This window comes from Danio rerio, chromosome 13 (assembly GCF_052040795.2).
Source record: "Danio rerio strain M-AB ecotype USA chromosome 13, GRCz13ab, whole genome shotgun sequence".
NCBI classification, from domain to species: domain Eukaryota; kingdom Metazoa; phylum Chordata; class Actinopteri; order Cypriniformes; family Danionidae; genus Danio; species Danio rerio.
In genome coordinates this window covers 42211014-42225187 of record NC_141033.1, presented here as the reverse complement: position 1 = coordinate 42225187, position 14174 = coordinate 42211014, and the positions used below count along the sequence as shown (strand labels likewise).

The window sequence follows — 14174 nt, the reverse complement described above, 5'->3', positions numbered from 1 at the left end:
TTAAGAATATTTCATTTAATTATAGTCATTTTAACAGTATTGGCATTGGAATCAGAATGTGAAAACTCATATCCTAAATAAATATTATTAAGGGCTCTATCATACACCCGGCGCAATGCATGACGCAATTATTGTTTGCTAGTTTTAGCTCGCCGCAAGAGTCGTTTTGACGTTTTGCACCACGCTGTTTAAATGGCAAATGCACTTGCACTCATATGTGCGCCCATAGCAAATGGATGGTTTAATAGATCAGATCAAAGCTGGTCTGTTGTCCAGCTCAGAGCACGTTAGTTGTGCGCCTTGCTTACACATTGCTTAATACACACAGGATGTACAGCAAAACACAAATAACTTTACAAATGAAAAAGATAGGATTAAAATATTACAAAAATTATTATTTTCTAACCTGCATAAATATAAAAACCATACCTTCATGCCTTCTTCATCTCGGGGGGCTTTTTCAGTTTATTCATAACAATTTGCTTTTGTATAATGTTATTATTATTAGCACTATTATTTATAATATGCATATTTATATTTGTTTTATTAAAAACATGCTTAGATTTGCCCACCTGTCAGGTTATAGACCATATGGTGCATAGCATGTGTATTTGGATAGAAATTGGATTTATTATATAAGTTTTTTGACCACACTTCGTTATTGTTGTTCATTAATTCGTTTGCTGGATATAAGAACTGAATTTAGAAAAAGTTTTGAAACAAATCTTTGCGCTTAACAAACAAAATTAATTATTTATGGGCTAATGGATATCTGTGCATACAACACGTTTCTCTATCCACGAGAGTGAAAGCAAAAGTAAACAATGAGGAGGCTTAAATTTTATTCTCGTGCTGTAGATGCTCTGTTTAACTGTTTTCTCTCTAGTGAAGCGCTCAGTTTTTCCACTTACAAAGTCTGCCATGTAAATAGCAAATGCGCTATGGCGCTGCGCAACTGGCTCTTAAAGAAAATGGGAGATGAGACTCTGATTGGTTTATTCTCAAAACACACCTATAACTCATTAAGAGAATAAACACAACCCTGTAAGACCATGCACTGTGGCGCAAAGCTCATTTTTCTGTCGTTATAATAGCAAAAGTGGATTCTAAATGCGTTTGCGCCCTGCACTTTGCACTTTGTGCATGGATCGTCAAAATAGAGCCCTAAATGTTAACAAAAAAGTGCAACGTAAAACGTGACAGAGGCTTCGTTATATGGTGCAAGCTCTATTCTCAGTTGTGAGACACCCAGGTGAAAATAGACTGAAGTAATTTATACATTTATTCTACGTCATTTCCAAACATGCTGTACCTTCAAAGATAATTTTTAAAAACCAAACAAAATTAAGGTAAACGAGTGTTTTGTATACATGAAAGGCGAGAATCAAAGCTACTGTAATTGGTGAAGCTATTTTTTATTTTTTCACAATAAACTGTTGAAAAGTCATTTCCACCACAGTCAGTTCCATCACCACACACATTTTTAATGTCTGATGAGAACTTTTTAAATATTTTTTAAATGTGTATTTACAATGTATACGTTCATGCTCTTTTTACTATACAAATTCAGTTTATTTGTTTTCTAATAAGCTCTTAACCAAATTAATATTAAAATTTAGAGTGTGACAGGTGTACAATTCAGCATACAACTAATTTATTTAATTGACAAATTAAATAACTAATTTATTTAATTGACAAATGTATAATTTTATATATATATATATATATATATATATATATATATATATATATATATATATATATATATATATATATATATATATAGTGCAAAGATTGGTTAAACTAGATACAAAAATGATCAATGTTTGACTGAAATAATTTATTTCATTTTGAAATAAAAGCTGTATATTGAGCTGTGGTGGAATTGACATTTGTTTAGTTCACAATGGAAAAAATGTTTCTCTTCTTATCTAAGTTTTGTCCTCTTAAAGACCTTAAAACTAGACCAATTGTTTAAACTTATGAGGCTATGTTACGTTAATTTTGAACCAGGTTTTTTTTTACTTACTTCACAAGGCTAAAAGTGCCCGTAGTTGAAGAATGGCCCATTTGTCTTTGTACCCTGAGCTCCTGCTAAACACTTTTTTTTTTATTATTTGTGTGCATTTGGTGAATAAAGCTTAAACTGATTCTTAAAGGTGAACCAACCAGTTGTAACTTGGTTCTGTTAAAGGTATCGTTCACCCAAAAATGTATAAATACTCAATATACTCACTCCAAACATGTTTGAAACAAGTAAAAGGTGACTAAACTATGACAGAATTTTAAGTTTTGGGTGAACTATCACTTTAAGTTGACTTAAATTTTGTTATTATGCACATACTTCATAGGTAGCAGGTTTAATTAATAGGCCGATTTGATATAAAGTATAACGAAAATATCAGTTACAACTGACCTCAAGCAATCAAACATAAAATAGAAAATACTACAACCCAGTACTAAGAAACACCTATAAACACTTATTCACACACATACACTACGGCCATTTTAGTTTATTCAATTCACCTATGGCGCATGTCTTTGGACTGTGGGGGAAACCAGAGCACCCGGAGGAAACCCACTCAAACATGCAAACTCCACACAGAAACATCAAGTGATCCAGCCGAGGCTCAAACCAGCAACCTTCTTGAGGTGAGGTGACAGCGCTACCCACTGCACCACTGCACTGCCCCAGAATTCTTCAACTTAAAATTTAATAACCATCCCAAAAACCACCCCACATTCTCAAAGCCCTTTGGACAAAAGAGGACTCATTCATATTTTTATAGTCTTGAAATACTTTTTGTAAATATTTCAGCATATTCAGAGCTATTTTTTAAGAAGGGGACGCTTAAGTGGATGTTTGTGTGCTACATTTTTAAAATGTTGCGTCTGGTCTCTAAATGAGACACAGGTTTAGCACATTAGCAGACACGTTTTAAAAGCACTTTTGACTGACCTGTGTAATCTAAAACGAGACACATTGCTTCTTTGCATTGTTTGATGACATGTGAGGGCTCCTAATGCTCACAATGTGACAATTAGGTTTTTATTTAAAGTCAGAGTAATCTCTCATTGCGTCTTGAAAAACACGTAAACAACATAAACGACAGCAACAATTAAACACAATTACAGTTAAAGGCTGTAAACGTCAGGTCTACGTGCATTCACCAACTGAGCACAAGAGGAAACGCTAATGGATTTTTCAGCCTAAATGCAAAATAGAACGTAGCATAGCGATGAATGGATGTAAGGATGAAAGAATAAATGGATATCCGAGGCCAGAGAAATGAGGAAGGTGGCTCTTTATTTCATCCCCATAGTAGCGGAAACTGAAGGGCTCTCTTCCCTCCTCCGGAACCTTCTGCCCTGCTGTTCCATTTTCTCTCTCACGATCATACATTGATGGGAACTCATGAATATTTCACTTCTTTTGTAAAAAATATATTTTTTAAAGTGGCTCGACATATTAACAGGAAACTCTCCTGCTCTCTATTTTCAGAGAATATGAACTTGTGAAGAAAATGAACTTGGAAATGAAGGGTTGTACTGAGGTGACAAAGAATTCGCTAAAGTTTTGAGAGAATCTTATTCGCCAATTATTAGCAATCCGGTTGAATCAGGCACTAAATATGCAACGTGAGTATTTAAATGAAGCCATTGGAAGAGTTCTATTCTGAAGTGCTCATCCGTATGCCATAATAATTCTGTGAGAACTTCTGAGGAATGAAAGGTTTAGAATGGGGCCAAAAAACTCTTAATGTAGTACATTCTATTCTGATCTATTTGTTTGTGTTCTGCCTGTTAAAAAAACAACAAAACTTTTTTTTTTTAAAAACTAATTTAACCGAGACTGGCATTTTACTGTACATTACATGTTAATGACTAGGGTTGGGTACCGAAACCCAATGTAACCGGTATGCACCAGACCGAATCAGCATATAAATAGTGCCTAATTTCGGTGCCACTAGTGCTGCGACAAGTAAGAGGCATTAAGATGTACTATCAAAGGCACACATAAATACGCGTTGTGTCACATCATTTCTAAACATTCAAAGCTAAGTGAAGTTTATTTATAAACTAATTTCAAGAGAATCTTGCTTATGATGATTGCTTGAGGCTGGTCCTGCATTGTCCAATTTATGATTTACCAATCTGACGATACCTAAGCCACTATAAATACCCTAAGTTCCATATAACAGCCATCTTCATTTTGAAGAATCACCACTTCCACCCCACCTCCTGCTTTCCTAGATACTGTAGGTGGCACAGTGGCCAAGTGGTTAGTACTGCTGCCTCACAGCAAGAACATCACAGGTTCTAGTCCTTACCAAGCCAGTCAACATGCTCCCCGGGTTCCTCAGATTCCTCCCACCGTCCAAAAACTTGCAACTTAAGTTAACAGACTAATCCAAATCGGAACCATACACATGCTCCTAGTAAGTAGTTATCTCTTAAGAGCAATCATTATCTGATGATCATGATCTACCTGAGCTTAAACTCTTTTCTCGCCTTGCAAACTGGAGGGAGCCCTGGGCTTAGGATCTTATGAGCTCAGGGCTCTCTCCAAGGACAGCATGCCAAATAAGCTTTATAATCAATCATCAGCTAAGTGTGAACTCTAAAAAAAAACTGAGGGATATGCACACCGTAGGTGTTTGTTCTTGTTGCTTAAGGCTGATTTGTACTTCTGCATCAAGTGATCGCTGTGACCCATTGTTTTTTCTGAAATCTTCAAGTAGCTAAAACTCGCTCTTTCAGAGGTGAGAACTGGCAGATATGCCACAACTTTAATCATAAGATAGACACAAAACAAAAGATTCTATCTGGAGCTCGTTCACAGGACTCGACAGTTGTAAACAAATCACTCCATCGGGCTCACGGCTCTCAACACCGCCCATGCTCGTCATCGCTACCAAGCTGACCAATTACAGAGTTTGCGCTAAACCTCATTGCGACGTGTAGATACATTCTTTGAGAGGTGTGTGTCAGCTTCAGCCACTGCGAGGGCTATGTGACCGTGTGCGCTTGCCACAAAAGTATAAATCAGCCTTTAGGGAAAGCACGCACGTAGGCAACACGCACAGTACAGCACTCCCAGTGAGCGACTCCCTTCAGATTCATCAACACTCATGACTGCGTTCCTCAAATTTGCGTTTTAAAGTATGATTATATTTTCCAGCAAGGATTCTGACACAGCAACATGAAGCAGATGCTTTACAAAAGTTGCATGTAACATTTAGAGAGAAACACGTCAAACTTAATGAAACATTTAAGGGGATGGACTCAATTGTCTTTGACAGCTTATGACAACATCTGGCACTTTCACGGAATATGTTTACATGGACACCAATTGTCCTAATTTAATACAACTTTAAAAATACTCTGATTCAGAGTCTGCCATGTAAACAGCGATTTTTGATTACCTTAACCTCCTAGGGATTGAGTGTCCACATACGTGGACAGCACAATTTAGTTCTTCAGTGGCTATTTAAAATACTTTGAATGTTTTTTTTTTTTTTTTTTTTTTTTACAGACATAGTGTCATCCTGCAACTATTTTGCAGCATATGAAATGTCCCAAACACTATTTTTACTTTCCAAAATGGGAAAAGAAAATGTTGTTTTTACTGTCTGATAGTCAAAACATGTTCAATTTGTTTTCTATGTTATATATGATTACAAAACAGTCAGGAAAAAGTGGTTTATGTAAATTAGGACCACAAATCCACATATAGACATCGTTTTTTTTAAAAGTACATCATATCAAAAGATGATAGTTGGGCTTTAGTCTAATTAGGTTCCAATAAGCCCAAATAGCAAAAGAGAAATAAAAATTGCATGTAAAAAAACACCTTGGCCCTAGGATCACAGACATCTGCATCACAAAATGCAGAGTTTTTTCTTTCCAGTCGGCATGTGGTATCAAATTTCATTAAAACAACACTCTTCCAGCAGTCGTTACTTCATATTCTCATCCAATACCTCAGTTTGTCATGGGGCATAAACAATATGTTGCTTAATGCAAGTGAAATTCCCAAACTGCAGTTGAGGTCGAAAAACTAAAAATTAACACCTGAAATTACATGAAACTAAAGATGAAACATGGATAGTTTGGTTTCTGTTCTTTCCAGAAAAGTGTGAAGTGAAAATTCATGGGAGTCCTTTATACCCAAGGGCCTTTAGAAGTAGCCAGTCTTGAGAACTTCTGCCTAGATGTCAGTATTCTCAATATTAAGGTCCCCCTCAGGGGTAGATTTACCCTCTCAAAGAACTCATGGTATCAAGACGTATACATTTCTACAAAAAAAATCTTAAAGCTAAAAACTGTTTTTATATTAATGCTAACAGAAATATGATGCTTTTAAGCATAAAACCAGAATATTAAAATTATTTTTAATAAATTAAAAAATGATTAAAATGAGGTTAAAAATTTAACTTTGGAAAAATTATATGGAAAACAGTAATGAAAACAAATGTTTTCATGCTACTTTTATGCTACTAGGTTTCAACTAAATGTGTTTACTAATATGAAGTTTAACTTAATACTTTAAGTCAGTTTGATTGTTCCAATTTGATATGATTATTAAAGTTAAAGTTGATTCAGATAAAAAGTATGCAGAAGAATTTTCTTTACACTGCAGGAACAAATTATATTTGAAAATGCATTAAAACAGAGAACATTCCTTGCATATATTATATTTCACCATATTACAGTCTTTTTGTCAATTTAATGTCTCAAAAACATTTTTATGTTTAAATTGTTTATTGTGAAAAAAAAACACTATATCAGTACAAATAGTTACATTTATTTATCTTTTTGTTTAGTTTTTTTTACAGAAGAGAAGAAATAAAAAAAAGAAAAAAAAAAAAATATATATATATATATATATATATATATATATATATATATATATATATGTATATATATATATATATATATATATATATATATATATATATGTAATAAAGAGAGAGAAAAAAAATAATAATGATGACAATAACAGAAGTTTACAAAGTAGTTTGATTTAGTTTTTGTTATTTGTATCAACAGGCCTTTACTCTCTCAGTAGAGCTTAGATCAGATAAACAAGAGGTCAAAATCATGTCAGCTCTTTAGTGTCACTGCTGAGTGACCACTGACAAGTTCAAGCAGCCTGTTGCTTTTCTGGAGTCAAGCAAAGCTAATGTAACTATGATGAAGTTACACTAGCCATCCTGTTGACGTGGATACCAATATTAGTGACATGATGATAGAAACCTTCAGCGGAGGATTACTGCTTTTAGAAAAGTATGAGAAGTCAGTGCATCACTGTACGAAAAATCTGCTGCAAGACAAAGAAATCCAAACCTCCTCACATTTAAATTACAGTAGGAGGAAAGTTTGCGGTCCTGACAGCCGAATGCAAACCTGCAGTGGTCTGGATAATTACAGTTTTATAATGCTCCCAAAAACCTGAACAGAGCAGATGTGTTGCTTTACAATAGGGATCAAGCATCTGACACACTGTTACAGAACATTTCACCTTGTGTCTTCTGTATTTCTTTGTTCCTTCTCTTCTGAAAGTCCCAGAGAATGATCCATAAAACATCCAAAGTCTGTCTTGTCGCTCAGCAGATGGTATATTTAATAAATGAAACATCTGAAGGTACAACTTCCAATAAAAACAATTTCATCAGTACAGCAGTGAAACTCTTCTTCCTTGTCTTGAAACTTTCCCCACATAAATTAAAACTTACAGGAAATGCATCCGTGCAAAACTTCAAAACCCTACCTACACAATACATAGAATTTACTGTGTTTTCCAGGTAAAACGATCAGTAGAGGCAATAAAACACCAACAACTTTTTATCCTTTTCTCGCTGCATGGTTTTTACAGTTAACAGTTATTACTAGGGATGCATTGAATTTGCCAATTTTAATGCCATTTTCGCCCAAAAATACAAGCTCAAAAATGGCTATACAGCACCACGCTGCCCAGCAATGTTTAACTGCTGGTTTCACTCTCTCTCCAGTCGTAAACATTGCATGGTAGGAAGCCGCTTTCACCTCAGATGCGGAAAGTGCTGCGTCATGAAACCCATTCATTTCAATGGCTTGCATCAAACATGGGTATTTTCTTGCTGTATTGACCAAACCCCAAAAGCAGCAAAGTGCACAGTCTACAAGCTTGCACATGGGCTGAGGTCAAAGTTTACACACAAAAATAGTTATCTAGGAACTCCACATGCTCACCAGGTGCCAACAAGACATTTCTATGTAGTATACTTGTTCCTGCAACTTGCCATAGTGCCATTGTGCAGTCATGGCATCGCTGGTAAAATGACATCCCTCAAATAAAATTTACCATCAATAAAATGTGATGATTTTGTTGTCTTGTGTTGTTTAAAAATCTGTATAATTTAAGTTATAAGTCTCACAAGGTCTGTATGTTATTTTATATAATAATAAATAATTACTACAAAGCCTTTTCAGTTTTAGATCCAGAATCCAGCATGTTTGGTTTTGGCCCAGAATTTTCACTCCGGTGCATCCCTACACTGTAAACGATTTCTTGTTAAATCAACAGTAAGTTACTGGCAACAATTATCCAGTAGCTGCTGTATTTCATAAAACGGTAACATTACTGTAATACTAATTACATTAGTATTACATTTACTGTAAAATGTAATACATCATTTTACTGTTGTTGATTTTTACTGTAACACCAATTACAGTAGTGATACACATACTGCAAAACTGAAAACAGTATTTTATTGTACATTTTTACCATGAAGAACTACGGTATTTTAACGTTACTTTTATTATTACTGTATAGTATTTTACAGTTATTAAATGTTATTTTATTTAATAGTGCTACTTTATAATGGGTAAAAATGTTCAAAAATTGCACAAGTGTTATTTTAACAGTTCAAGAAATACAAGAAAAATAAAGAAACTGAAACTTTAACTTCACAATAAAGGTTTATTGTGTAAACCATGCTAAAACAGTAGCAATAATTCAATATAACAAAGCAACAGAACACTAATAAACAATTGATCATTAAAACCAGTCAACAATTAATGCATCAAAAATTATTACAATTTTAAAAACAGGTGAAAATACTGCTACAAGACAGGAAATGATGAAGGCCAAATGATGTGGAAAGGGACAGTGAAAAAGGGCAGCAGCACTTCTGATGATCCTGCAAAAATGACAGGCAAAATCAATCACTGAAGTAAAAACTAATCATCCCTCAAACCATTTAATTCATTCAGAAACGAAACACTGCACTGTTGTTTTTTTATACATATATATATAACTTATTTTATATATATTATAACTGTATATATATATATATATATATATATATATATATATATATATATATATATATATATACACACACACATATATATATATATATATATATATATATATATATATATATATATATATACATACATATATATATATATACATATATATATATATATATATATATATATATATATATATATATATATATATATATATATATATAACAGTTAAAATATATATAACAGTTTTTTTTAATTGTTTTTGTTGGTGAAATACAGTTTGTTGTCAATTCACAATTACACTAACGTTAATGGGGAAAAGATCAGCGGGCATTGTTCTTAAAGATTGCTATTCAGGTGTCCACACAGGTGTGTAAAAAATAAAGTCTCATCTTAACTTAATGTCCGACTCTGTATAGCTCGAATATCTGATTCCATGATCACACTACTAGTGCTTCCACGAATTTAAGAGGGGTGAACACAGTTCATTCTCACTTTAAGAGGCTACATATTTAAAATTAAATAAATAAAAATAATCTAATTTAACGTGACTAATGTTAATTAAATACTTTTAGGCTTTTAACACATATAAATCCACTTCTAACTTACAGATAAGATTGCGTTAGAGAACATGAAAGCCGTGGGTGATTTTTTAAAATAATGCTAATGATGAGTTACTGATATTTGGTTTGCATAAAACAAAGTAATCACTAAGCATTCATTTTTGGCAAAATCTGCAGAGAGGCTCAGCGACACGAGGAAATGTGTTAAAGTTGAGTAGAGAACTAAAGAGCAGTCTAGCCTACTTAATGAAATGTTTGTGGTAATATTCTGCGGTCAATTCGTATTACTGTATTTTAATATGCAGCAGTGATGGCATGTCAGCGAGACAAATAAACATTTTATCGAGTCATTTCATACAATTAATTAATTTATTTATTTTTTATACAAACCCTCTAGTGACATTTCCTCAAACTAAATCATCATAACGTTACTGTGCACAGCATCAGTAAAACGTTGAGAATAATTTAAATACTTAATTTTTTAAAACAGTCACTGCTGATTAGAAACTAACATTAAAGCTAAGCTTACAGAAATCCTGTATGCATGACAATATAAATATGTATTACTCACTGATGTGGAAGCACTTCCAGGTCATCAGAGATGTAGACAGGACAGAATGTGTGCTATCAAATGAGCTCTTGTGCAGCCTTTGTTGGACATCCAGGTAGTATGTTCACCCACACTGTAAGAAACAAAAACAGAAACAATTTATTAAAATATGAGGGATAGTAAACATGTTTGGTCTACAGAGAGAAGAAAATGTTTACTTTAAGCATTGATCCTAATGAATCTATTTCTAAACTACATTTAACCTTATCACGGAAACAGCATTTTTGAGCTTTTAGACCAGGGGTGCTCAACCTTGTTTGCTTTAAATTAGAATTAAAACAATAAATCTCTATGTCAAATAAAATAATTCAGATCTAAATAAAGCAGGTGTTTTTACCTAAAGGTTCCTTCCCTCCAGTTAGTTTGGCTGCAAATACCTCCACATCTGTGCTTTATTCGGTTCTTGTCTTAAGAGTAACTGGTGTCGCATTCCAGGTCCATCACAATCTGGGCTAGAAGGACAATATGACAAAAGACAAGACACATATAAATAAGTCTCAAAATAAAATTTTTAAAGGAATAGTTTACTATTTTGCCACTATTTACTCCACGTGTTTTAAACTAGTTTGAATTTCTGTTAAACACTGAAGCAGATATTTTGAAGAATGTTAGTAACCAGTAACTATTGACATCCATATTTGAACCAAATTTCTTTAAAAAATACGAGTTTGTGTTCAACGGAACAAATTAAATATATAACTATTTTGAAACAAGTGGAGGATGCCAAAGATGCTATTATTTTCATTTTGGGGTGAACTGTCCCTTCAATTCAAGTGTCAAGCAATAGTCATAAAAACTGATGTGTCGCTTGAGGAAAACTAAATCAAGTACCTTCTTTGAACAAGCAGAATCATTATGCCATTGTATTCAGTGATTCTCTTTTACATTTTCCCACTATAAAACGATAGCTTCAACATGCAATCCATGTTAACACAAAAATGAATAGCATAAAATAACATATTGAACTAAACTTACAGTTTTCAGGCTGTTTGAAAAAAACAAACAAACACATATGCCCAGTAAAATTGCTAATAAACACAAAGACAACAGTTATAGAAAAAAATGTTTGTCTAATATTTACTCAGCACTTGGTAGGCAAATAGCATAGCCGTGGCTGTTTTAACACCAGATGTTTTTTTTTTCTTAAAGTTTTCTTAGGAACTGCTGGAAGAAGAAAAAGAGGTTGTACATGAAACTCCTCACAACAAATCTGTGAACAACTTGACATTTAAAAATCTAATCAAAATGAGGAAAACATCAACATTACCTTGAATAATCAAGTGAGGAGTGATTGGTAGCATCAGTTTTTCAACATCAATTACTGTAGCTGAAAAACAGATAAATATAATAAGAGTAAAATAAGACTTAACATTAATTAATCTAAATCTATGGTACAACCATACCAATCTGTATGGGGTTAAAATACATTTGTACACAAATCATTCCCTGACCCCATCAATTTCTCTTAGATTAGGATGGATATGACTTTGGCTTATATCTGTGTACTCAGAACGTACACTCACCTCAGGTACACCTGAACACCAAAAATTAAATGTACAATTAATGACACACTATACATCAAGCTCATTAACATTATTGAGAAATAGACAATTAATATGTATTTTGTTAATATTAACGTTAGCTTAAAATAATTCAACTGCATTTAATTTTCAGCTCCATTTAATAAAACAGTTAAGACTCATTTCATTATGAGTTTAGTTTAAATAACTAACTTACAGTTGAAAAATTTTATCATAATGATAGCTTAGTCATAATGACTAACGTTATGTGAAGACCAGAGCTTACCTTAACGGTAACGTTAAACGTTTAACTTTTCATGGTGACTTCGCCTTCATCTCAGTGTTGTGCTGAAATAGAGACTTCATTAATGCAGTTACAATAAGTTGAAGTTATGTTTTTCAGGTAACTTAACGTATGGTCAAAAACTCACTCAAGATAAACTCACTGTATCTAATACCTTGCAAACACTACAATGACCGCCTGGCGTCTGTTATTTCTTGTTTAAAATACCGTTTGTTAACGGATAGCGTGACATAACATAAGAACCTACAACTAATGTCACTTGGTTAATTCTTTTAAATAACACACAATACACAGAAATACTTATAAAACAATCCTTTAACGGACAAAATTTGACTTTAAAACACTTACCGAGGATGAATTCGCTGGATGAAAGACGACAGGTGAATTTCAAATTAGGACAGCCGTTGCCTGCAGGTCGAGTCGTGTCCGTTCGGTTCTATGAATCGGCTCCTTATTGAACAGTAAAGAATCGAATCCGCCTAAAACAGATTCCTTTTTGTATATGATTCATTACCATTTCGTTATACTGCTTGGCCACAAGCATTTATACACTAATTATACACTAATTGCATATTGCTGAATGTGCTTGTGAACACGTGTAATCAAATAATTCCCGAGCAAACGGTTCAATACGATTCAGAGTCGCTCGAGTGCTGAACCGAACCAGTGCAAACGTGATATTGATTACAATATAGTAACATTGTTTTATATTCACTTTACCAGCGAAATTATTACATATATCTGACCTTGACAATACGAATAAAGTTCGTTTGAAGTGTTTTGAGAATTAATTTTTTTTTCTCCCAGAATTCATTTCACATCAACAAGCAAATGGTAATGGCGGATGAGAAAGCCCAGCTAATATTATAAATATTGCGTTTAATATGTCACGAAATGAAATTTTAACAGTGTTTCATGCGAGAATGTAGTTCTTACAAACTTAAATCTGTGGTTTATTTATAGATATCATGTGTAAATTGTAAGCGTGCTTTGCCGATAGCGGAGATTCTGACCTCCAGGGTGTCCATCATCACTCATGTATCCGGCGAAACGAGGTTATAATCGGCTAGACATGTGAGACTTGCCCCGGTCTTAGATGGCTCTATAATGAATGTGTTATGAAATTTAGTTTTAACCGTTTTTCATGCGGGAATGTAGTTGTTTTAAACTCAAGTCTGTGGTTTATTTATAGAGATGGTGGGTATTTTAAAATATTGTTTTGAAAATGCGGAGATATGTGACCTCCATGGTGATGACGGGTGCCCAATCCTCATGAATCCGTCTAAAGCAGGCTGGTCATTATGACATTTAAGCTAACTTTGGTTTCATGAATCAATTACTTTTGTTCCAGTTTACGTTTTGGTTAAGCACAAAGTTATGTTGATTAAAAATGATTTAATATTTTCATGTTAACCTTATAAAATTAAGGTGCAGTACACCCAAATATGGAAAACCAGGGGACAGCTTTATGCACTGAACAGTCTGAAGAAATAGGTTATTTTATTTTTCTTCACAAAATACTTTGTCAAAAAAAAATAAACATAATAATAATATAAAGTGTGTGTAGAGTTTTTCATGGTCATTTGCAGTACTGTATTTAGATGCACAGTAACTGATTTTTTCCCAAAATTCATTGTAAAATCTGCAGTAGCATACTGTTAATCATGTTCACAGTATGGAAATGTTGAGAATACATTATCATGCTGTGAAAACAGCAATATATACAGTAACACACTGTGCACAGCTTATACAGTAAACAACTGTTGAGAAATGCAGTATAATACCGTGAAAACAACAGAAATCGTTTACAGTGTAGTTATTGCACCAAAAATCTCACCTTCACCAAAGTGCATGATTTGTAAACATGTTGGGCCCTA

General features: G+C 33.5%; 1 long non-coding RNA gene across 4 annotated transcripts; it reads right to left on the bottom strand.

The window, feature by feature from the left end:
* Positions 1–8945: 8945 nt before the first annotated feature.
* On the bottom strand, positions 8946–12916 carry LOC137487432 (uncharacterized). Of its 4 annotated transcripts, none has more exons than XR_015506308.1 (7): positions 12646–12916; positions 12280–12341; positions 11741–11800; positions 11555–11637; positions 10811–10925; positions 10435–10546; positions 8946–9185 (listed from the first exon to the last, which is right to left on the bottom strand). It is a non-coding gene; the product is annotated as an uncharacterized LOC137487432 (long non-coding RNA). The 4 variants fall into 4 exon arrangements; XR_015506309.1 differs by having other exon boundaries at positions 11555–11634; XR_015506307.1 differs by lacking the exon at positions 11555–11637.
* Between the last annotated feature and the right edge of the window lie 1258 nt (positions 12917–14174).